General features: G+C 36.2%; 1 protein-coding gene across 2 annotated transcripts in view; it reads left to right on the top strand.

Moving 5' to 3' along the window:
- Positions 1-26,868, top strand: part of USP22 (ubiquitin specific peptidase 22) — a 259,738-nt gene that overhangs the window by 14,320 nt on the left and 218,550 nt on the right. The gene's annotated exons all lie outside the window — the stretch shown is intronic.

Raw genomic sequence — 26,868 nt, 5'->3', positions numbered from 1 at the left:
AAGAGCACTTAATTTGGAGTCAAGAGGATCTGGGTTTTAATTCTAACGCTGCCACTTAGTACTTATGTGACTTTCGACAAATCACAACCTCTGGTCTTTGCTTTACTCTTCTATAAAATGAGACTTTTTGATGGAATAACCCTTAAAGTCCCTTTTAGCTTTAAACCTACAATTTATTATTATTATTATTATTATTATTATTATTGTTCTGGGACAACTTTATAGAAAAAGAATTGTAGGATCCAGGTGTTTGAAAGACATCCTGTAGAAGATATTCAAAAGGTATGAGAGGTGTTCCCATCAGAATTATTTAAGTAAAGATGATGATTAATTATATGAAAATTGCATACTGGGAATTAGATTTTTTTTCTCACATAGCTGTGCACAGATTAACAGGCAGATAGGGATTAACATACAACCACTTAGAATATATCCATTTCAGCTTTATAGAAATGTCCTCAGGAGATGTTCGTTGTTTCTATTCTCCTCTTATTTCAACATCCCTCCCCCCCCAAAAAGAAAAGAAAACCCAAAACACCCACAGACGCACACACACACACAGACACCCTCCAAAACAAAAACCCATTTTGAGTAAATGTCTGTGCTGGTTTAAAGTTCAAACACCGGTGGTACAGGGCGGTAGAGTTGCAGTAACTGCAACTGCAGTTCTTTTTTCTAAATACTAATCTTACAACATTTATCCCGAAGTCTTGTTCTCAGCCTCTAGGAAATCAGGAGTTTGTCCTAGAAGGATACTGTTATTGTCTGTGTCCGTTAGGGGAGTATTGGGCTTCAGATAGATGAAAATGGTTATCGTAGAGTCTGAGAATGTTCTGTAGACTCAGAGCTTATCTAGTACATAATACACGTTAAAGCTGGAAGGTGTTTTAGTTTTCTCTTGGTGGGGAAGGAAACTGCGTCCCAGAAAGTCCAGGAAACTTAAATAAGATCAACACAGCAAACTAGTGGCAGAATTCATTTCATTAGTATAATATCTTAATAGGCTCATAGAGAAATCTGTTTCAAAACAGTCTCTGATATTGGTAAAATCTTTCAAATATTTTGGAATGTGACTGCTTCCGTGGTTTAATTTTATTAATATTAGCTGTGCTAAGACAAATTGTCACCATTTTTAGTAACTTTGTAAAGTATGACAGCCATTGATGGATTATTTTTGAAAGCAACTAATGTGATTAAATGTCACTGATGGATTTGCTAGGAAGAAAAAGCTATAAAAGTACTATTGTTTCACTTTTTTAAAAAGGGTGATATGGAGCAATAGAGAGTACTAGTTGGATTTCTTTATTAAAGCATAGCTTGTCTTACCTATAGCAATTAAAGTGTTTCTGTTATTTAAAAAAGTGTTAAGTTATCATTCTCTTTGGATTAAAGTATGCCTCGTGGCTTTGGGATCAAAGTTAAATTATTCATCTTGGCTCAGGTAGAAATAGTGACTAGTATATAGATAATATATATAATATATATGATATATATATATATATGTATAATATAATAGTGTCTGCAGTCCTAATTGAAAAATGGGGAGCAATGACATTTTTTTTAAGAAGTGATTTTTTTTTTTTGGCCAGGCAGTTGGGGTTAAGTGACTTGCCCATGGTCACACAGCTAGTAAGTGTCAAGTGTCTGGTCTGAGACCGGATTTGAACTCAGGTCCTCCTACTTCCAGGACTGGTGCTCTATCCACTGCACAACCTAGCTGCTTCCAAGAAGCGAGTTTCTTAAAAGCAGTGTAGTACCAGTTTTCCTTCCTGACAAAGCAGTCAGAGTCTGTTATAAATATGAAAATGGAATTATATTTATTCCAGAGATATTTCCCTTACCTATATTCTTTTAATCATAGCTTCTTGAACCTTCATAAATATTGTTAAAATACATGAATTGTTTGACTAGATAGCCTTAAAATATGCCATGTATTAGGCACATGTGTGGTGAATCATAAAATCATTATTTGAAGTCCTGATATTTGTAGATTATTAAATGCAGTATCATCACCCTTAAGCACATCTTTAAAACAAAGAATTGTGTTCTAGTTGTACATTCAAGGATTGAGTTCCTAAAACAACAATAACTATTTCAACATTTTCTATAAGAGAACACTTTGACTATTATGCTAATGTTTATTTATTCTGTATCTGGTTACTTTAAGAACCTTCATTTTGGACTGCTTGATTTTTTGAAAATCTTTAACTGTATCTATCTTGAATGTGGTTTTTAAAAAAATGCAAAATCAGTCTGTCTGGAGGACGATGAAGGTAGCTCTGGTTGGGTGACAGTGAAAAAGATTAATTCCTGAACTGCTTCAGAGCTTGCTTTCTGCTGCTTTGGTTTTAGCTACCTTTTTTTTTTTTTTTTTTTAAATCAGTTCTCCTCCTAGTGCCTTTATCTACTTATATTTTACTTCCAAAGGGCATGTAAAGATTTCTTTGGGCAGGTATGTAATACAGGGAAAAACATAATGTTCTGTTTCACCATCCTCTACCTCAATAAGTAGTCAATAATCAATAAACATTTATTAAGTGCCTATTAAGTGGCAGGCAGTGTGCTAATAAACACTGGGGATACAAATAAAAAAAAAAAGGCCTTAAAAAAAGGCCTTCTCACAAGGAGCTTACACTGTAATTGGAAGAAGGACAAAACACAAAAAGAAGCTGAACAGTAGGGAGTGGAGGGGAGAAGAGATGAAGGTACCCCCATTCAGGGGCATGGTGAAGAGGTCAGTCAGAGAAGTCACCAAGTAGTGCAGCCAGATGAGAAATGAGCTCTCTGAGTTGGGCTCACTCCTTAAAAGGAGCTGCTGAGTTCATGGCCCCACCCTCAATCAGAGGCAGAGGGACATGAAGAGGTAGAGTCGCAAGGCTTATGACATCTTGCAGGATGATGAGGTGATCCCAATAATGAGCTTCTTGGGGCATGTCAGTCAGAAAAAAATCTCAGAGTAATGAAGCCAGGATGTGGAGTCCTGTAGTTCTTCCGACTTTTCCTAGTCTCTCTCTCTCTCTCTATTTATATTTCAAATGATTTATAGTTGATTTAGCATAGGCGTAGGTAGCCCTTACTATCTGTTTCTGAAATGGAGAAACAATAATAAAGATCATTAAACACATCTTGAAGTATTTGGCCAATATATAATGCTAGGTTGAAGTTTAAAGCTTCTCATCTGATTTCTCTTCCTCCTTCTCCTCACCTCCTCCCCTTTTCTCCTACAGTTTATAGTCCTGGTATAGACTTTTCTGGAAACTGAGGTAACCTTGCCTTAGCTTTTTTTTGGGGGGGGGGGGGCGAAGACTAAGACACAATAGTAGGAGAATCTGTTAGGAAAACATATCTCCAATGAAAAAGAGGAAGGAAGTTGTTTTACTTCTCAGCTTAGAAGAAGAAAAAAGAATCCAGAAAAAAACTGGATTAGAATCCAGTTTTTTATTTAAACCATAGAAAAATACTTAGAATTTAAGAAAATTAAAACTCAGGAAAATTTACCTGAAATTCAGTAACAGGTAGAATTTGCCCATGTTACACTAAGCAATACCTCGTTGGGTGTTCCTCGGTATCCATTTCTCAGATGTAGTTGGGATGAGAAAATAGAAGATTTGAAGTTTAGGCATGTCATAGGATTTGAAAAGGCAGGCAGAACACATGGCTTTCTTAAATAAAGTGCTTTATTGCCCTTTTTAGGGCTTTGATCCACTTCCATTTAGAGATACAAAAACATAGGAAAAAACTAGCCTGAATTTTTTTTGTGGGGGGAATGGAGGTGGTTGGCTTTAACATTTCTAAATATATCAAATGTGCTGGTTTTTAAAATGATCTGATTTATGCATAATGTTCTTATCTAATGCTAGCAAAGCAACTCTGAAATATGTAAAGGCTGCTAAAAAAAGACTTCTGTTTCACTTTTCATCAAGATTTCTGCCTCATCTTACTCCCACCTCCCAAAGAAAAGCTACCCTAAACTTTTTTTTTTTTTTTAAAACCTCTTTGGCATCAACATTTTTGGAAGTTTTACACCTTTAGGTTCATTAGATCATCTGTGCAGTGTAAGCTTTTCTTTTCATTCCTTCTGTGAATACTTTAGTTTCTTTTATGCAAATCATTTTATTTTTGTCAGTGCATTATAGAATGCTTTACGAGTTGTGAGTAATAAACTAGAGGGCGCTCAGTTTAATATGACAGACTGCTATTTTTTTTTTGTCTTGTATTGAATTTGAAATAACCATTAGGAAGCTTTGGGTTTAGTTTTTATTCTATACTCATTTTTCCTTAGCTAAGAGATGCATATGGCTTGGAGGTTGAATTTACCATGAATTTTTTATTAGGTTAGAAACAAAGTCTTATGCCAGGTGTGACTGTAAAATTAGACTTTCCTGTGTGTGCGGGAAATCAGTCTCATTACTTTTTAGTTTGTACCTCATATGTGAGTGATTCTAGTTCTTTTGGCTATAGAATAAGAAAAACATAAGGCAAAAAGGGAGCCTTGTATCCCTTCCTTGCAGGAACAGGAAAACATTAGGATGATGCAAATTACTTGAAAGCAAACTACTCTGAATTCTGTATGGTACTTAGTGCCTTACCAGGTTGCTGCTTGATTGATTAGTAGCAAGTGAAGAGGATAATGTTTGAACTTCGTTGACACTGTCTGCAGTATAGGTTTGCTTTACATCAGTCAAAACATAATTTTAGTCCAAAGGAACATATAAAGTTTCTATCTGCAAGATCCTTATACTTCCAAAATATATACTGTGGAGAGGAAGAAATCAGGTCTCTGGAAAAAACTGTTTTTCTCTTTCCTGCTTCTCATGGAGAAAAAGGCTTAGAGAGGATTTACGTGTTGGTCTAATGCAAATGTACCATTCACTACAGAATCTGTTTATAGAGCTGTACCCGTAATTGTATAAATAAGAAATTTTTTTTCACAGAATCACAGATTATCTGAGCAGGGAGGGACCCTACAATTGTAACCCCCTCATTTTACAGTAGTAATTGGTGGTGCCAGTGACTTAAAGAGTTGGGAAGGGGAGCTCGTTGTGTTGTCTGGAATGGGATACTGAATTCAATTTTGGAATGCCAGCGAGAGGCCCAAAGGAAATTGTGACTTGCCCACAGCTAATTAGTGGCTTGTGTGGGATTAGAACCTAGGCCTCCCAGTTTCCTAGTTCATTTTTCCCCCCATTAAAATCTAGACCTTTGGAATACTGAATCAACTGATGGGAACTAGTGGCTAGGTGGGAACACCTTTATGGTGGTACCTAGGTTACAGCAGAATTAGCAGTGAGATGGATTAGGTAAGCTGTTAGACTACTGGCCTTAGGCTCTTTACAGTATCTGGAATGAGGCTTACCCGGTATCTGGTGATTAAATGGCCAAATCTTCAGTGGTTAGACAGGGAAATAACATCATTGTGTGGGGAAAAGCTCACTTGAGGAAACCCCCAGTGACTTTTGTGGTTGATATTCAAGGAGAGCAGGGGAATTGGGAGGTAGGAAAAAAGATCTCCAAGGTCCCTTCTAACTCTAAATCCTACAGTCCTATAAAAAAGGGAGTAGGCTGGTATATATTTTTGTGGATTATAAATCTAATTGATTTGGGATCCATTAATTTAGAATTTGTGATAACTGAACAGTTTAAATTGACCTTTATGTTAACCTAGGAAGCAGAGGTTTACTTATGAAATTGATGGAGTAAACAGATTGTAAGGTGAATATTTCTTTTGGGAACAAACACCTTTCAGGAGTTTTTACTGTAGTCTTTGGTTATTGTGCTGATTCCAGATGATGGAACAGAAGTGCAGGGCATGAAAGTAGTTCTGGACTTGGAATCAGGAAACCTACGTTCATGTTATGAGCCTGACATTTGGTAGTTGAACGATCACTGGCAAATCATATAACGTCTCTGAGCCTCTCTATTACAGGGTTCTTAACCTTTTTTTGTGTGTGTTGTGGACCTCTTTGGCAGTTTGGTGACACGTATGGAACGCTTCTCAGAATGATGTTTTTTAAAATGCATAAAATAAAAAATATAGGATTGCCAGGGAAACCAATTATATTGAAAGTTTCAAAATAAAATATTACGATTACCAAGAAAATAAATTCTACTAAAATACAATTATCAAAATATTGATAATAAAACCTGAAAAACCAAATTCATGGACCTCTTGAAATCTGTCTGCATACTCCAGGTTCAGAACTGCTGCTCTATTGCCATTTATTAAATGGGGACAAATAATACTTGAACTCCTTACTTTACAGGTGTTAGTGAGGGAAGTATCTTTTGAAAAATAATGAAGCACAATACAAACATGAGTTGTATATTTATGAAAAAGCACAGGAGGACCTCTGCTTGACAAATCTTTATAAGTAACTGTATAATGGCAAAAATATTCTTTGGTATCATGACCATTTTTTTTTTACTACTGCTCACCTATTTTGGATTAACACTTTAAATTCAACACTAGGTGCAATAGAATGATCAGCAAATGTTTAATCTTTGTTTATCAGGGTTAATTGAACATCAAGATGGCAACTAAGACTCCCAAGTTGGTTTTTGTATTGAATCAAAGGCTATTTTATTCTTTTTTTCTATTGATTTTTGTATTGATTAGATGCTATTTTATTTTATTCAAATTTTTTCCTTTAGATGAAATTATAAAAGGGAAGAGAGATAAAAAGAGATACAGGATCCTTACCATGGCATCAACGGAACTTTCTGTTGAAGAAAATTATACTTAGTTACAAGAAAAAAATTTAAAACTGTTTGAATAATTACTGAATTAAGTGATTAGACCTATTTATTTATGAGCTATTTTTGAGTTGGTCATTAAGCACTTAACTCTATGCCAGGCACTGTGCTAAGTTTTGGGAATACAAAGAAAGGCAAAATGAGCCCCTGTCCTCATGATGCTTACATTTGAATGGGGTAGACAACATGTAAGTAGGTATGTATTAAGATAAGTTTGTGGATTTATGGAAAGTAATCATAAACTGGCAGGCATTTGCAGTTCAGGGACCAGGAAAAACCTCTTGTAGAAGGTAGAATTTGAGCTGAGTCTTGAAGGAAGCCAGAGAAGCTGAGAGCTAGAGGTGCGGGGAAGAGAATTCCAGCTGAGGAGGACTGGAGATAGGGGGTCGGGTTGGAGAAACGGCAAATAAGCAATGTGTCCGGATTGTAGAGTGAGTGGAGGGAGCAGTGTGTAGGGAGACTGGAAAGATAGGAAGGAGCCAGGTTATAAAGAGCTTTCCACGTTGAACAGAGTACTTTATATTTTGATCCTGGAGTTAATGGAGAACCACTGAAGTTTATTGAATTAAGAGAGTAATATGGTTAGACCTAGGCTTTTAGGAAAATCACTTTGGCAGCTGAGCGGTGAATGAATTGGAGAGGGGAAAAACTTAAGGCAGAGGTTGTAAAGAGGGACCAAATCTGGGTGGTGGCTGTGAATGGATGGAGAAGAGTATGTTGGGAATAGAACTGAGATGCTGTGAAGGAAGGAAAGACAAGATTTGGTAATGGATTTGAAATGTAGGGTCTGTGAGAGTGGGTAGTCAGGAATGACACTGAGCTTGTGGACTTTGGTGACTGGGAGGTTGGTAGTGTGCTTGATGGTAATAGGGAAGTTTAGAAAATAGGGAGAGAACAGTCTGGGAACAGCTTCATGGAGGAGGCAGGAGAGTCTTTAGCTGGTGCTCAGGTTACACAGGCAAGTAAGGGCAAGATTTTGAAGGATTTTGAATATTAGATCCAGTTATTTATAGACTTATTATTATTGGTAGACAATAGGGATTAAATTCTTGAGCAGGGGAATAGCACAAAAGCTGTGACTTCAGAAGATAAATCAGATTGGCGGGGTGAAAGAGTCAAGCAAGGGAGGCCGGTTAGGAGACCCTCAAAGTAATTTCTATTTGAAGTGACAGGCCTGCCCTAGGATGAGGGCCATGAGAATGGTGTTTCAAGAAATGATGAATCTGAGGTATCTTGTGAAGGAAGATGTTGGTGGCGACTACCTAGTTGAAAGGGAACAAAAAGATGTCTCCAAACATTCTGGCCTGAGAGAGAGGGGATTGTGAAGGGGTGCAGAATTGGGTGGCGAGAGAGAGTGACTTCAGCTTTGAATATATTGAGTTGGAGATAATAGGAATACATCTGAGTGAAGACATCCTATAATAGGCAGTTGGAGCTGTGTAGTTAGGTCTGCATTGGAAGTCATTGACATAGCCTTGATAATTGAAACAGAGTTGGTGACTTTCTTGAAGGAATAAAAAGGAGCAGATGGCTAAATACTAAACTTTGGATCTGTACACATTGACACCTTAATGGGTAGTCCTTATGCCTTGAGGACACATAAATAGTGCATTATTCCTATAATTGGATTTCTGGAACTTGATCTGTTCGTGCATTTTTAAAATTTTATTTTTTTTTTTAGGCAATTGGGGTTAAGTGACTTGCCCAGGGTCACACAGCTAATAAGTGTCAAGTGTTTGGTCTGAGGCCGAATTTGAACTCAGGTCCTCCTGACTTCAGGGCTGGTGCTCTTTCCACTGCACCCCCTAGCTGCCCCGAATTTTTAAAATTTTATTTTCCAATCTAGTTCTAGTAGGTAGAACATATGGACAAGTATAAAAACACTTAAGAATTTATCTGTGTCCCCAGTGCCTAGAACAGTGTCTGGCATGTAGTAGGTGCTTAATAATGCTTGTTGATAGGGTAAGTTTTGGATATAGGCAACTAGGTATTATCTGCTATCTTCCAGTATTCCTGTTTATAGAATTTTTACCCTGAGCGACTTACACTTTGAGTAATGTTATTTTTAACAAAACTCTGAATTTCCTGGTATATAACCCCATTGTTTTTCAAATGGTTTGTTACAAACAGAACCAGCATGAAATACATAAAATATGTCTGTTAGTGGTTATGGAATATTTAACTGTTTTGTGACATGTCGTATCCAGAGGGAAATTCCAAATATGTGCATTGCTTGGTTCCGAGGATTTTCTGTCACAACACAGTCTCAGTTTCAGTCCTGTGAACCTTTTGGTCCCATCCATCAGAGATGACTAAGGTTTCAAACAGTAGTAGTTTCATATGGGGTTTGTTTGGCTTTTTGAAAAGTTACTTTTACTTTTGAATTGAAAATGCCAAGTAAGGCTTTCAGTATTCACAGTTTAGAAATTTGGTTCTAAGGTTTAGCATGCAAAAATAATGTAACTTTTTAAAAGATTGTCTACATAAGAATTTAGGAAAGAGATTGTAGAGTTGTATTAAGCTGAGACTTTTACCGTCAGTACAAATAAGTCTTAACAGTGACATAAACATACGTGGTCTGTTGTTTTCTCCAGTTCAAGGATTTTGGATATATCTGTTTCTGCCAGGAAAGAGGTGGGACGAACTTAATTAGCCAGACAGAATGTTAATTGCATTGTTTCTTTATGCATTTCTTCCTTTTTTGTTTTTAGCTCATAGTCTACCCCACATATAGTTCTGCAACTGCAGGCTTGCGCAACCTGCGGGTCTGCCAAAGGGTTTTGGGTGGCAGGCGAAAAACTTAGAGGAAAAGATCCTCTACATTTTTTGCTGGCCGCCCCAAATCCTTTGGGGGCTGCAATTGGGAGGGCCAGAGGTTGTGCAGGTCTATACAATTGTCTTGAGAGTGAACAGCTTTGAAATGGAGAACCGTACCTTAAGGCAATGGTATATTGTATTCTCCTAGGTTCTCCATTTGTGGGTGAAATCTAATTTTTTTAATACTTTCTAAGATATTTTCAAATGAAATTTTGTTTATTTGCTGAATTTTTTCTCCTTTGAGACAAGAGGCAAGTTTGTTCCTGCTCTAATGAAGTAAAAAATCGCTGAAGTACAGTGCTGCTAAGACTAGTATTTGTTAATTTTTTGTAGTATCAGTTTGAAGAAGATAGAAACTTTTCTTGCCTGATACATATGGAATTTTGTTGTATCTATTTAGGGGGAGGATAGGTAATTTGGAATTTATGTTTTAGGACCTCATTTTGATGCTTTGGGATAAAGAATTTGCTGTTTTTTGGAGGGCAGAGGAGTTAATTAAAGTCACTTAGCAACCAGAGATCGAAGAGATCTGTTGCCACATTTTCATGTTCTTTTTAAAAGATTATTTTCTATTTTAGTTAGTTGGTAAATTTAGTAACAGAAAATCGTATATGGATAATGTCTAGCTGGCTCAATTTCACTTCTTAACAAGACTTGGGAAACAGCATTCCTGTAGGAAGGAGGGAAATCTCTTCATTCAGCAAATATTTGATTGCTTGCTATGTGTAATACATTGCTAGGTGTTGTGGAAGATAGAAAGAAATATAAAATGTCTTAGGGATGTGTTTGATGCATAATTAAAACCCTATGAAAAATTTAAAAAAAACCCTCATAATAAATATCTACTCCAGCAAAATAAATTCCCACATTGACTGTGTCCCAAAATGTGTCATTCTGTGTTTTAAGTCTGTCAACTCCTTGGCATGAGGTGGGTGACGTACTTTGTGTCGATTCTCATTGATAATTTCCAGACACAGCTACCACTGGGATTGGTACAGAGGGCAACATGATTTATCCTACGAATTTTGCAAGTAGAAGAAAATAAGACTTAACAATATCAAATAGATGAATACTAGTTAGATGTGCAACAAAAATTGCCAATCAAATAGTGTCCAGTTCATTCACAAAATTAACTGCCAGTCAAATATCTAGTTCAGGTTTGGGGCCTTTGTTTTTAAGATGTTGAATGTGAAGAGACAAAGAAATTGGATAGGCAGCTAGGTGGCGGAGTGGATAGCGCACCAGCCCTAGAATTAGGAGGACCTGAGTTCAGATCTGGCCTCAGACCAAACACTCGACACTTACTAGCTGTGTGACCCTAGGCAAGTCACTTAACCCCAATTGCCTTTAAAAAAAAAAAAAAAGAAAGAAAAATTGGGCAAGATGTTGGACTTCAGTATTCTCATTTGTAATAATTGAAATCGATGATCTCAAAGTCTGTTTCTTGCTTTAAACCTATGATCCTAAATTTTTTTCTGTACTGTCAGGAAGACTTTCTTGGTTAAAGATTCCGAAATTCTGAATTTGTTGAGTCAATATGTGTTAGACAGTTTTGGAGAGCAGGGACTGTATATTGTTTTTGTATCTACAGCATTTAGACCTATGACTCAGAAATAAGTGGGCTTATTAAGTAATTATCAGTATTATAATTATCAACACCCACATATATACACACAAAACACATACATATACATACATATATATGTACACACACTTATTAATTAACTAATGCTTGTTGAATTGGTTTGAAATTGCCTGTGCTTAGTTCTAATGTTGCTCTTGAGGTCTGTTCTTTGGGAGGTTGTCACAGGTGAGATAGATCAAGTATAATCAATCAACCACCCCATATTTATTTGGCCCTTTGACTGAATCCAAAAGTCACAGAATAAATCCCCTTAATAAAGGATTTGTTCTGTAAAACTTGGACTCAGTCGAAAGACAGCACCCAAGGACCTAGAAGGCCACGTGTGGCCTCAGGATTGCAGGTTCCCCATTCCTGTGCTAGATTCTTGGAGTCTTCCTTCTGTTTTACTTCCAATAATATACTCCCTTGGTGGAATCCAGAGTGGATCCATTTTGTCCTGAATTCTTTATTCTACCAGGTCATGCTATAGGGAGGCTTCAGTGCTATTTATAAACATATAGCAGCACACAAAAGCATGAAACTAGCCTACCTTCACCAAAGCCAATTCTGTTTCTGTACACACACCCGTGTGTGTGTGTGTGTGTGTGTATGTGTGTGTGTACACATACACATGTATACATAAACATTATATTTATCAAAACATTATTGTAATATGTTTATTTGATATTTAAACATTTATAAATATCTGTTTATAAATACATATATACATGCACCTACATACATGCATATACATATATGTATTTAATGTAAGAGTAAATCAGTATTTACATATGTATATATACACAATACATGTTTTATTATATTATTAAATGTTATGTTATAGGTTTACTTAATATTTAAATATAAATATTTATAAATACCTATATAAAGGTATTTAGTGAAGATATACATAAATACCTTTGAAAAGTTTAATGTCAGTAACTACTTCGAAACAACACTTTCACAGCAATTAAGAACGAAGTTCATTTGAATATAATTGGTATCAACTTTACTATAGCTTAGATCCCTGAACTGTGTAGGTTCCTGTTTATTTAACACACAGGATATTTAGAAGGACATTTAAGGGCCATTTTATTTCACTTATCTTTAAGTAAACCCATTGTTCATTTTTGTAGCTTGGATTTAGAAAGACCAGTAACATGAAATGAATTTGCTTTTACTTTATTTTATTTAGGCAATTGGGGTTAAGTGACTTGCCTAGGGTCACACAGCTAGTGTTAAGTGTTTGGTCTGAGGCTGGATTTGAACTCAGGTCCTCCTGGCTTCAGGGCCAGTGCTCTATCCACTGCGCCACCTAGCTGCCCCTTGAATCCCCTTTTATTCAAGGTTTACCCAACTATCTAGGGCCAGAGGTACCCTTGTAGAATGTATGTATTTGTTATATATGTGATACATGGAGGATTCCTTGATCCAAGCTGAGTAATATTTTGATTTGCTACCATTTCCCTTTTTAATTTAAGGAGCTAAGGTAGACAAAAATACTTTTGAGTAGTCCATAATTTTCCTCTGTGCTCGGCACCAGAAGTATTTTGTTTTAAAATTCATTTGAATTAAAGAGGCACCTTCTCTGCTCAACATTTTGGGAAAGGGGCTTCAAAAGAAGTCGGTGACATGGTTCTTTCCTCTCAAGGATCTTACAGACCTGTGGAGAAGACAGAACATAAATCATTATCTTTTTCCTGTGTAGAAAATAGTAATTAAATATCTAATACCAATACCCCCAAATTATATATCAATTTAAAGTTTCCAAATTGTACATCGTCTCATTTGATCCTTACAACAAACTTGTGAGGTGGTACTGTAGATAAACAACTCTTTTACAGAAGAGGAAAGTGCAGATCATAGATTTAGAGCTGAAAGAGACCTTAGAGGTCAGTTAGTCCAACATCTTCCCCCCAACCATTTTATAGATGAGGAAATTGATCGGCAAAGAGATTAAATGACTTGCTCAGGATCATATAAATAAAGCAGTAAGTGTTTATAAACATTATATTATATTTATCAAAACATTATTGTAATATATTGTATTGTAATGTATTCAAGGTCCTTTTACTCTGAGTCGAGCACTGTTTTTTCTAGTGAGTTTTCTAGGCTCAGAGAGCTCAAGTGAGATGACCTTGGTCACATAACTAGTTAAGTGGTGGAGCCAGAATTCAAATCTATGTCCTTCTGACTCTTAAGTCCAGTGCCCTTTAGACAGCATCATTCTGCTTACAAATGAATAGTACAGTCATTAAAGTGCCATAGGAACTCAGATAAGTGTTGGGTAGAAGGATCAGAAAAGATTTTTCATGGAAGATGTGTCACTTGATTTAGGACTCTTTTCTTTTTCTTCTGTCTTCCTTCTGTTCCATTTGGTGGAGGAAGGAAAAGAATTATTTGAAATGCCTGTAGACATGGCCAAAAATAGTGTGAGGTGCAAGGGAAGAGTCCTATGTTCTTAGCTTTGACATGGAAGGGTTTTAAATGGCATAGCCCACGAGAAATGGTTTTGCTTGAGAGCTGGTGTTCATTGGTAGAAAGAATTCTGAATCTGGAGCCTGAGGACTTGGATTGCTTCTAAGTTTTACTACTTATTTCCTTACAGAATCTGACTTGGAAGGGACCTTAGCATCAGGTTTGGCGTGTACCATGACAAGAAGTCTCTTTATTACAGGTCTTTCCACCTTTGTTGGAAGACCATCAATGAAGGGCAAAATTACTGAGGCAGCCCATTCCACTTCTGGATGGCTCTTATTATTAGGAAAATACAGGTTTACCTCTTTACAACTTCACCCATTGCTCCTAGTTTTGCCCTCTGCCCAGAAAATCACTTGACGTCTGCAGGCCTCAGGTCACTCAATTGTAAAATAAGATGGTTGAACTTGATGACCTAGTCTCTTCCAGGTTTCTGTGTTTGGAAACTATAGACCCACCTGTATATGGATGTATCAAGTGAGATTTTTGTGTCACCTCTATAACTACAACAGTGAAAATGTCTTAAGTCATAATTGTGATGGTAGAGTTGAATCTTCTCGTTATCCCTGGCTACTTGACATGCATTAGGTCATACTGTTCCTTCGAAGGGGCAGAAATCCAGAAGTATTCTTTCTTCTAGCAGTTGGTAGTCAGCAAGGGCTTTTGAACCTCTTACATGATGTAAGGGGCCAAATCCTATTCAATGTTAGTCATTGGATTCTGGTTTTTAGGAGCTAGGAGGGACTTCAAAATCATCTGGTCCAGTACTCATTTTATTTTATAAGTTAAATTGATGCCTTAAGTTTTAAATCATAGTCATTTCCACGTATACTGTAGCCACCCTGCCCTCTCCTTTTGCCGAAGAAAAATAAGTTATGTAAAACCTACTGATACAACAATGGCAGTTGACTGTAAATGTGGCATTACATGCCTAGTAGTTCTTTTTCCTAGCCAAAGGAAGTGGGTGCATTATCACATCTCATCTCCAGAACAATAATTGGTCAGCAAGCTTTCATTAATCATCTACTGTGTGCCAGGTACCGAGTTTACAAAAGCAAAAATAAAACAGTTCTTGCTTTTAAGGAGCTTAAATTCTTTTGGTCAAGACTGTGTGTGTACAGCATGTACACATAAAATTAAATAAAAAGTAATTTTTTGAGGAAGTGGGCCATTGGCACTTGAGTGAGATGAGTAGAAGCGTTATATAGGAGGTGGCATTTGAGCTGAAGGAAGGTAGGGATTTGGCTTCTAAGAGGTAAAGTTGAGGAAGGTATGGGGACTAGCTTATGCAAAGTCATAGAAAGAGAGTTGGAATGTTAGGTATCCGGAATAGCAAGTAGACTGCTCTGGTTAGAACACAGAGTGCATGGATAATGATAACAAGCATTTAAGTACTTACTATGTGCCCAGGCACTGTGCTACAACCAGATAATATAATATTTTAAAATGCTAGATAGAGAGGTTTGTATTTTATTTTTAAAGTCAGTGGGGTGTCCCTAGAGCTTTTTGAGCAGAGGAGTGACATGGTCAGACCTGTGTTGTATAGTATCACTTTGGCAGCTGTGTGGAAGATGAGATTAGGGAGGTTAGAACCTGGAGTCAGGGGGACCAGTTAGGAGGTTATTGCCATAGTGCAGGTGAGAGGTGATGAGTACCTGAAATAGGGTGGTATCTATGTGAGTGAAGAGGAGATAGCTGCTCAAGGTATTATAGAGGTAGAAATGGAAAGATTAGAAGTGGATAGAATAGATCTGGAGTTATTTGTATAAAATTAATTTAACCCCTGGGAGCTGATGAGGTTACTGAGAGTGTTGAAAGAGAAGGGGTCCAGGAAAGGGTCCCTGGTGTGCCCCTATAGTTAAGGAAGGGTCTTGAAATGGATGATGACCCAGCAAAATAGATTGAGGAAGATTGGTCAGACAGGTAGGAGGAAATCCACAAGAGTAGTGTCACTAAGTCTTTGAAAGGAGATAAATCTTTTGGTGGTGAGCAGTGTTAAATGCAGCAGAGAAGTCTAGAAGCTTAAGGCCTTAGAAAAGGCCGTTGGATTTGGCAGTTAAGAGACAATTGGAGAAAACTGTTTCAGTTGAATCAGTCACCTAACATTTATTAGGTTCCTACTACGTGTCAGGCAAATTGCATAGGTCTGAGAAGTGAGTGACAGGAGAAGCAGACTCAAAGTGTGTGGACAACATTTTCTAGCAGTTTGGCTATTAAAGGAAGAGTATAGTATGACAGCTTGAGATCATGGAGTCAGTTGAAGCTTTTTAAAAGGTTGGAAGTCCTTTTGCGTGTTTGTAGGGAGTAGGGAAGAAGCCAGTATAAAGGGAGAAAGACTGAGGAAGAGGGAGAGAAAGGGATTGATCATAGGTGCAGGCTGTTGGAGGGTGAAGGGAAGAGGATTAAGGGTACAAGGAGGGAAGGCAAATGGGAAACATCCCGAATAGAAGGACAGAGGTAAAAAGAAACAAAGTATACTTGGGAACAGAATGTAAATACATTTAACTAGTTTAGATTTGTGTAGGGGGCAGTGAGAATTAAATTTAGAACTTGAATTCCAGTTTGTACTCTATTCTGTGGGCATTGGGAAAGCAAGATACACGCATAAGATTGATACCAGATGATTAATAAGCTTTTGCCTTCTAATGGCTCCAGTTTTTTCAAGGTCAATCTTGATTGGTATCTAGTGTTTTGTTTTCCTAGGTTCCTCACGCAGCTAGTCAGTATTTTTATTTTTATTACATAAAATAATAGAGACACTGTGGTTGAGTGGATAGAGATCTAGCCTTAGACTCATAAAGTCTTAGTTTCAAATAACAGCGTCTGACACATACTGCCTACAAGTTACAACCTCAGTGTCATAGGTAATTCTCTAACTAAAAGCACCTGCCTTTGCTCATCTGTATTGGTGAAGGGAATTTCAACATGGTGGTGGTGGGGGACAGTTCTCTATATCTAGTGGTTTCCAAAAGCACGGTATGAGGAGAAAATATTATTTTTCAAAAAGAAAAAAGTTAAACTTTACTAATATTTACCATGTGAATTGACATTGGTGTCTTCATTCGATCTGAGATGGTCACATATCACATATAGTCAATGTCCTGAGTGGGAGTTGGACAACATGGAGAGGTGGATGGGGCACTGTCACTTGTTTGTTTGCTTTCAGTCTGGTTAAGTGGATTTATGGTTTATATTATCTAATTTCAAGTAAATTAACCCTCCTGGAAGAGAAAAGTGGCTTAAAATGAGTCCTTCCAAGAAACCACGGATCAAAGATAATCCTAATAATTTGAGCACAAGTGAATAATAAGAACGTAGTTGAGTAAAACTTCTCTTCTTCCTGGTAAGAGATCTTTGTCAGCCATATTATGAGGTAAAAACAGTAACAGATCTGAAGTTGGCCATAAAAATTGAAAATTATCAAGAAGATGATTTGAAATATGTGTGGATCAACTGTCATTAATAATGACTTCCCATGAATTGGAGGTTCTTAACTTTTTTAGTCATGGATCCCTTTAGCGATCTGAATCCAGAAGGATGCCTTCTCAGAATAATGTTTTTAATGCATAAAATAAAATACATGGGATTACAAAGGAAACTAATTATATTGAAGTTAACATGCATTTTTCCCCCTGATTTGGACTCACAGACTCCCTGAAATTTGTCATCAAGCCAGAGGTTAGTAACCACTACCCCAAATATATGTTGTTCCTTGATATGGTAGCTAAGTAATATGAAGTTATCACAATTAGCAAGACATTTAAAAAACTACGTTTTTGTTTCTGAAAACAGTGTGTGCCTCATATCATATTAAAAATATCATATCATATTAAAAAAAACTTGGAAACAATTTACTAGCCTGTTTAAAAATCTTCCAAATAATTTTGTTTAGTTTTTTTTTTAATCATTTTGTTAAGTCTCAATGTATTATCTTCAGGTTAGTTTGCAAGAGCAATTGATTGACTGAAGGGAGTATTTACCCTTACTTTACTACTTGAATTTGAACAAAAATTTTGAATGATTGGTAGATGGAATTTAAAAATGAGCATCATGATTGGTAAGTACAAACAGTGATGTGCTTGTCCATTTTTGTAAGGTACAATTTATACCAATGATTGAAGTAGATTGAGCTTGAATTGATGTAGGTTTAAAGAAAGAATGTATCGCAGAGTGTTAAATGGAGGTTTAAAGAATGAAATTTCACATTTAGTCACCTTGCTCTCACTAAAATATTATTAATAATAAATTATTTTAAATATTGTTTCATTTTTGTGTCATCTTTTAAAAACATCTATTTTTAATGTGTTTTATGATGTGTATAATATAGTAGTGTAGGAGTACTTGTAAATTTACATTTACAATGTACGTTGTAAATATAAACAGCCCCAATATTGGGACTGACTGCTAAGTCATGTAGCACCACTAGTGCTACATGATGAAAAAAGTTTGGAAACCATGGTTAATAACACCATTAAAATTATATGTTGGGGCAAGATTTTTTTTCTATATTGTATGTAAGGTAGAAGATGACCATTTCTTTTCAGTGTTATTATTTCTAGTTTCTATTTTAATTGTAGAATGGTTGACTATCATTGGTGATCATCTAATAAGCATTCCTGGTAAGCTAATGGTGTTCTATGAAATGACCAGTTTTTCAGTTTTGTTTTTTTTTCCTCACCACGTTGTGGTGAAATTTCAGTGGTATTTTATGTTATTACATTTTAGGTTTCAACAGTTGTATATGCTTTTTAGGTTTAGCACTAAATGTGCTACCTCTATGTTATATGTCTCTGTAGAAAAATGTATTTTCTTTGTTATTCTTTTTCAATCCTGTCTCATCATTATTAATTGGAGGGTCTGTGTGTCTCCCCTCCCCCCCAATGCCTGATTATATTTTTCCTTATTCTAAGGTTGTAGTTTTGGTAATCAAGATGATAATTCATGCTGTAAAAACCTCAAACATATGGTATCAACTGTCTCTCACCAGACTTGGCTGTAGAACAGTAGCAAAAATTATTTCATGAGTGTTGTTCAGTAGCCAAATGTCTAAACTGTAAAACTAGTGACATGAAAATCCTTTTGTGTAGACAGTAGGAACAGTTTGCATCTTCGAAAGAATTGGAAACATAGGCAGAAACATATCTATATTGTGAACAAGATCATTTTGGTCCATCGTTTAAATCAAAAGGGTTTTTCAGAGATTTGATATTCTATGTTTTCCTTTCAAATAGTACAATTATTTCTCCTGTTACATAAGATTGATATGGTTGGAAAAAGTATTATAGAATTACTATATATCATACTTGAAATTTAAGTAGAAAAGTGGGATTTTGTAGTGCTTTGACATGTTTGACCTTTGGGTAACATTCAGAAAATCCTATTTTTGGGGGCAGGAGCCAGGAGGACTTGAATTCAAATTCAGCTTCAGACACATGATACTTGCTAGCTGTGTGACCCTGGGCAAGTCATTTAATCTGATTGCCTCGAACCCCCCCCCCCCCCCAAAAACCGGAAAAAAAAAAAAAGAAAGAAAATCTGATTTTGCTTCCATTTAGTTTAACAAGTATTTTTTTTTTACCATCTTAATGGAATAACAGGGGACCTTGCCATAGCCAATTTAACTGCTCTGTTTTAGTTCCTTTTTTTGTAAAATAGTAATAAGCAGTGTTAGTTCCTCTTCATTTTTTCACATAAGGATGCTTAGAGACCAAATAAAAATAACATTTGTGAATGTTTGAATTCCTTGGAAAGAAAGGACCTGTTATATATTGCATTTGGTTGTCTGTACATCTAGCAAATCTACTATTGATGAACATGGGATTTGTTTTGGACAGCGATGGTCATATCATACCTAAAGGATTAATATTTGTATTGGTGGATGTACTTCTACCAACATAGATCATAGTTCTTTTAAATCTTATAGAGGATCTTTGTAAGCTGCAGTTACTGAAAAAAGCTAGCAGTTAACCTTCAGGGGATGAGCCTTTTCAAACTCATCCAGACTCTTCCAAAAACAGGCGTGCAGCCTGCTGTAAGCGGGGCTCTGCTTGAAGCCTTTCTGATTACTTAGTACCTGGAAGGGCTTATATTTACCTGATACAGCACCTGAAAATCAGTCACCGCCATGCCACAGTGAATCATGGGAGCATTAGACTAAGTGGAGGTGTTTATTTCATAGTTAAATTTTGTGGCTGCATCATTAAACAATATTAAGGCATTAATTTTTTAAACATACATTTTTATTGATAACTTTTGCTTTTTTATTACCTATATTTCCGTATGTATTCCTTCTCTCTGAGAGCCATCCCTTATAACAAAGACTCTGTGTCTTCTCTGAGGCCAAACTTGGTTAGTATAATTTCACAGCATTCAGTTTCAGGGTTTTTTTTTGAATGCATTGTTTTATTGGTTTTGCTTTCTTTTGCATCAGTTCCTGTCTTTCTGTGCTTCTTGATGCTCACCATGTTCTTCATTTCTTACAATGTAATAATATTCCATTGCATTTATGTACTAACTTGTTTAGTCATTCTTCAATTTATGGGCTGTCTACTTTGTTTCCAGTTCTTTGCTACTCTAAAAGTACTGTACATATATTTATCATTCACCTCCTTGGGGTATATGCCTAGCAATGTAATCCCTGAGTCAAAGGGTGAAAGTCACTTTCTTTTCTTAATTCCAGATTGCTTTTGAGAATAGTTGGACCAATTCATAGCTCCTCCAATAGTGCATTTATCACCCTCAACTATTCCCATCTTTTGCAATCTTTGCCAGTTTTCTGGATATGTGGTAAAATCTCAGCATTGTTTTGATTTACATTTATTAGTGATTTAGAGCATTATTATGTTGGCTAATAGTTATTCTTTTGATCATTGTTCATATTGAGGTGGACTATATTATATATGTAAACATATATTACACATGTAAATGTTTGATCTTGTAATGTTCTAGGTTTTTTTCCTAGCTGACCATCTTAAATCTAGTTTCTCAACAGAAAAAGGACGATTATGACTTAATTCCTAAAATGTTACAGACTCATTTCTCAACCTAAAAGTCCAGATGCCACAAGAGGAAATCATTCTGTTGGCCAAGGATTGATGAAACTGCATATATTTTGCTTTGTTTTGCTTTGATTCATTATGGTACTAGTAACTTCGGTAATTTTGGTGTGATAAGAAATAGCTATTAGAGATTATGACTTCCAGTTTCATTAAAAAGATAAACAAACAAAACCCTTTGGTCCAATACATGATATCTGGAATAATAGCTATACCTGTCAGTCTTCTCATCAGAAACACGTCTTAGATCCTGAGTCCTTAAAGAAACTGTGGGGGTAAGAGACCATCCAACCTTGGTTAAGTCACGTAATCATTCTAGAACTTAAAATGATGTACTTCTAGATCTATTTAGTGATCCCATGTGCCATCTCCAGCTGAGTGGGCAAATGAATTCCTCTTGTGTTAACCTTTTTTGAAAATTTTGTCTCTTGTAGTCTTTCTAAACTTGTGAAGATCTTAACAGTTTTCTGATTCGTTAGTCTGGAAATAAACCAGTAAAAACTTGCCAAAGTTCCAAAAATCTATAAGCCTCTCCCATTTAACAAGTGTTACATGTCTACTCTTTACTGACAACATCCTTTTACTTTTGTAAAAGTTTGCTCTTAGAATTCACTTGTGTCAGTAGTAATTTGAATTTTGTAGGGGTAGCAACTCCCTAAGCAGTTTCAGCATGCTTGGGAAAAGGTGAAAGATGAGCAGCTTTCAGGATACAATGGTGAGGGTTTTTCTGAGGGCTCTAGATTAGAGGGGAACAACACCTTTGACTGTCTTGTTGAAACAACCAAGATGTTGGAGTTTTACCACTGGTGGTAGGCCTAAGAGGAAAAGGGATGCAAGTTGTATTGTTATAAAGTCTTTAGATCCAAAGTCTGTAAGAATCATAACCCTCAAAGTGAAGGGTCTTGAGACTGTATTATGCAAGGAACTATTGCAGGAATGGGGAAAGTTTGTCTGGAGAGGAAAAATCTTAATGGTGACAAGCATAGCTCTCTAGAAATACTAAAGAACTGTCATATGGATTAGATGTGTTTCTTAAGGTCCAGAGGGTCAATGAGGTTCAGTAGGTGGAAATTACAGAGTGGCAGTTATGGGTTAGGAAAAACTTTTTAACAATTCAATTCAAGGAATATTTGTTAAGTTCTTTATATATAGGCATGATACTGTACTTTGGCCTGGTGATGCAAAGATGAATGAGGCAAACTCCCCTGTAGAAACTTTTTGGACTGATTTCCAAATTACTTGCAAATTCTTTGCTATAGTTGCAAGAGGAAAAAAAACATTGAAAACATTCAGCTAAGTGTTTTCATTCTCATTCAAATGATTTCCAGTAGTCGAATTTTGACATTGTAAATTCAGGTGAATGGGTAGTAAACTTCCTCTGATATATTTGGAGGGAAATGAGGCTAAATATTAAAAGTAGTATAGGGTCCATTTATTCCCCCCCAGAGCTGTTCAATAATAAATAAATGACCCTTTAAACCAGATAAAAATTTCTCCAATTTAGCATTTTAGCATTTTATTTCTTTTGTAATATTGTCGTTCAGTTGTGTCTGACCCTTTGTAGACCCCATTTGGGGTTTTCTTGGCAAAGATCCTGGAATGGTTTTCCATTTCCTTCTCCAGCTCATTTTACAGATGAGGAAACTGAGACAAATAGGGTTAAGGGACCTGCTCAGGGTCCCATAGCTAGTAAGTGTCTGAGGCAGGATTTGAATTCAGGTCTTCCTGACTCCAGGCCCAGTATTCTATCCACTATAGCCTTTAGCTGCCCTCAAGTATTGTAATATATTAATACTACAAAAATTTACTAAATATGGTAAAATTTAAAACTAGAAATTTCATGCATTAAGTTTCATATTGTACTTAAATAAAACAAGATTCTCTGGAAGTTTTTTCCTTTGTGGGCACAGAATTTTCTTTTGACATTCTTTGAAAACTACGTGACAAAGTATAACAGGACGGTATGTTATCATTACCTGGTTAAAACATGCAGTCAGCATACTGTGTTTGCTGAGGAAAGGGTGGGGAGAACCTTTGTTAGAAATTGCTTAGTCATAAGTAAGTACAGTAATGTTTAGGTTTTTTGTTTCTAAAGTAGATTCTGGAAAACATTTGAACCAATATAAATGCTACTATTCACTTGAAAATTGAGAAATTATTATTTTGCTGTAACAAATGCCAACTATTTGGTATAATAGTGAAGTAGTTAGAACAGCAATACAGTCTCTTAGGAAAATGAAGGTATTGGCTTTAGTCTAATGTTCCATTCAAAGAGGAAGTATTGTTTCATGTTGATATTCCCAGATTACTCTTTGGTCAACTTATGTCTAAGTGCTCAAGGGGAATAGTTTGACATGGCATGTGGCAATTTCATTGTAGTGACTAGTATTTAAGCATAGTTTTCCCCCAAATGACAAAAGGGTTTTTCATACTTTGTGCTCCTTGCAATGTCTGTGATGTCAAGACAGTGTTGCTCAGTGTGGGCAGTACTTGCAACCCACCTGTGAGGACTCCTTGACTTTTTTTTTTTTTTTTGCAATGGGGGTTAAGCGACTTGCCCAGGGTCACACATCTAGTAAGTGTTATGTGTCTGAGGCCGAATTTGAACTCGGGTCCTCCTGAATCCAGGGCCGGTGCTCTATCTGCTGCACCACCGAGCTGCCCCATTCCTTGACTTTCTCAACACTGATTGCAGCTCAGGCCTAACTCAGTCCTCTGCTTTTATGAGAGAGGACAGGATGGGATTTAGGGGGTTTGGGAAGAGGGGTAGTTGGCCCTGAGGGGTATCATATTTATAGCTTGGGAGGAATCCAGGTCAAAGATGCTATGCTCAGCTCTGTTTTTGAGTTTTTACATATATTTTTTTCTTTGCTTTTTTTTTTAAATCATTGATCAAATTAACTTTAATCTTTGGGTCTGGTAAAGAACAGGGTTATGAGAATAGATGTTACAGAGCAGATTTGTTGAATTTCTTGAATTAGGTTTCATTCTGCCAATGGGAACTAATGCCTTGTAACAGTGTGCTTCTTTCCCCTCCCCACTTGTCCCCTTGTCTCTTTTTTCCCCCTAGACAACTGAAAAATTCATCTCAGTCCTAAATTTAGGGGCTGGGTTCTAGATCTAAATCTTTTGAGCCCTAGTATAAGAGCTTGATTTTGGTGTCTGCTTTCATGGGAAAGAGAGGGAAGAGCAGTGGAGTAATTGGTATGGACATTTCAGCTGTCACCTAAGACTTGTATACTTTTCTCTTCCTTTTTAATTTCCCTAGAGGGAGGTACAGCTGGCTAATAGTACAGACCATGTCAGCCTTGCCATGCTTTTGAGGCTTCAAACTATTTCATACTAGGATCAGGTGAAGGAGTTGGGAATGTTTAGCCCAGACAAGGGAAAACTTCAAGGGAGTCACTCAAGTATTTGAAAGGCTGCCATTGGGAAGAGGATTAGACTTGTTTGGTATGGTCCAGAGAGAGAGGCAGATTTTGACTTGATAAAAGGAAAAATAGCTAATCGAAAGTGGAATGGGCTGCCTTCTTCAGAAGTGAGTTCTTATTTCTGCAAGTCTTGAAGTATAGATTAGATGAATGGTTTAGTAGAAAAGTGGGGGAGAGATTCCTGCTTCTATTTAAATCTTCATGACTCCTGATGCCCTTTCTAATTGACATTATAGTTATCCTTTATATTCCCAAGTGATTCAGGGCACTTCTATCTTTAGCTTCAGCAGTCTAAGGAAGATAAATGCTCAGGTAAGAGTTGTTTTTCAGTCATTTCAGACTCTTTGTGACTCCGTTTGGGGGTTTCTTGGCAAAGATACTGGAGTGGTTTGCCATTTCCTTCTCTAGCTCGTTGTATGGATAAAGAACTGAGGGAATGAAGACTAAGTGACTTGCCCAGGGTCACACAGCTAGTAAGTGTCTGAGGCCAGATTTGAACTCAGGATGAGTTCTTCAGATGAGTCTTCCTGACTCCAGGCCTGGCCTTCTGTCCACTACATAACCCATCTTTCCCTTCAAGTAAGGGTAAAGGAAGATCCTTACTGTGAGTGTACTGCTCTAGGCATTTGGTGGAATAGGCATCCTGATCCAAAATATAAGCTATTAGAACTGGTACTAAAATGAGGTAGACTTAAATTGCATGTAATAGAGGAAAGAAAATTGATGCTACATGGGAAATAACTGAAAAAGAAAGAACAGTTTTAATAAGTTCTATTTTGGATGTACTTTTTGTTTCCTCCAGACAGTTTGCATTAGACTGTTTCAATTAACCATTATCCAAGTGATAACCCAGTTTGTTATATTTTAAATAAAATGGGATAAAATTGACACTTGACTTCATTTTCTCTTTTAAAGCTTCTCAGTTCTCATAAATATGCGTTCCACACTGTGAGAATTCCAATTAAATGATGTTCTCGACATGATACATGAATAAACATTACATTTCAAGAAGTGTAGTGTAGTGGACAGACTAGACTCAGTTGTCAGGGGAGAAGTGGATTTGATTCCTGAATCAGACATATCAGTTTTGTGGACCCCTCTGAGCCTCCTCAGGTCTTACATGTATAAAATTGGGATAGTAATGCTTGACTTTGCATTACTTTCGCACAGGAGTGTTGTGAGGGAAGTGCCTAATTAACTTCAAAGCACTATAGAAATGTAAGTAGTTATGATAACAGAAAAGGTTTTTAGTAAATTAATTTTGATCTAAGATGACTAGAATTGAAAGCTGGTCTGTTTTATTTAAGCACTCCACAATTATGGAGCATCTCCCTGTGTATTCACAGAATCTCTTTAAATTAAGAAGGAAATATGCTCTTTTCTTTGACATTGTAACCCCTGACATTTAGTTGAGTGTCTCATTTGGTGTTCCATGCTGCTTAATGGCTTGAAATATTGCCATCTTTGAGCAACTTTTTACCTCTTTTGAATGTGCTGTTTAAACAAGCAAAAAAAAAAACCAGGGAAGAAAATTCTTCCATTTTTCTTTTTTCTCCTAAGCTTCATAAACATAGCCTAATTCCCTGTTGCATTTTAAAAAAGAAAATTTAAATTTTCTCATCTTGTTGGGGGAGGGAGGGAAGGGAGGTAGCATTATAAAATTGAATGGTAAAAACAGTACTTTGGAGACCGTGTGGTCTGATATGCACCTTTTCACAGACCAGAAAACTGTGCCTCAGAGAAGGTAAAAGACTTGCTTGAGCTCATACACCTATTTAGTGGCAGAGCTAGAACTATGAATCACTTTTGTTCACTGCTCTTCTATATCACTTATAGCAGTGCTTTCCCGACTTTACTTACTGACTACTCCCTTCCAAAATTATTATCACCAAGCTCCCTTTTCATAAAATCTATATAAATAATTTTCTTAGTACTTTATTCAAATAAAGTTAAGAATTTATTGTAATTTTATAATAATCCTTAAAATGCAATAAAATAGTATCTTGCAAATATTTGTTTTAAATCCTTTTATAATTCTTGTAACTTTTAAAAATAAAACTAATAATATCAGTGTAGTAGTTGGTGGGCTTATATTTTGAGGCAGAATTTCTCAGACTGTGGCATAATTGATATTGCTGTTCATTTTTCTTAACTGATAATTGAGAGTATTTTGTCTTTATAACAACAGAAAAACTTATTTCACACAAGTAGAATAAGTTTCAGTAAAATTTGTATTACTTTGATAAAACTGAGAGCTCTTTATTTACCTTCTTGAAAAACCATAAGGTTTTCAGTTCAGATAGTTGTTTCAGTGTACTGTCCCAATATTAATTCTTGTTCAGATGTCATGAGACCAACTCTTACATCTGACTGTCCATGACCAATGGGTTCCTTGTCTTTTACATCTTTAAGATGAGAATAGTTTCTGTAGACCAGTTAAGTGATTAATAAGCAGGTCTTTAGTTTCTTCTATTTATTACTGGTGTAATTAAAAAAATTTTGTTAATATAATATTTTATAGATTCATTATAGCTCTAGCTTTTTAAAAAATGCAATCATATCTCTGGGAAATAGGATTTGGAGAAATTAGAGTACTCACTTTTTCAAAAATATCCGCTCAATGTGAAAGTTTTAGGGAGGGAATTTTTTATTATAAAATTAATTTATATCATCTTTATTGGCACTAAGAAAAATGTTAATTTCTTCTTTT

The sequence above is a fragment of the Vombatus ursinus genome, unplaced genomic scaffold (genome assembly GCF_900497805.2).
Source record: "Vombatus ursinus unplaced genomic scaffold, bare-nosed wombat genome assembly UNPS02014807.1, whole genome shotgun sequence".
Classification (NCBI taxonomy): domain Eukaryota; kingdom Metazoa; phylum Chordata; class Mammalia; order Diprotodontia; family Vombatidae; genus Vombatus; species Vombatus ursinus.
This window is presented reverse-complemented; position numbering and strand designations above follow the sequence as displayed.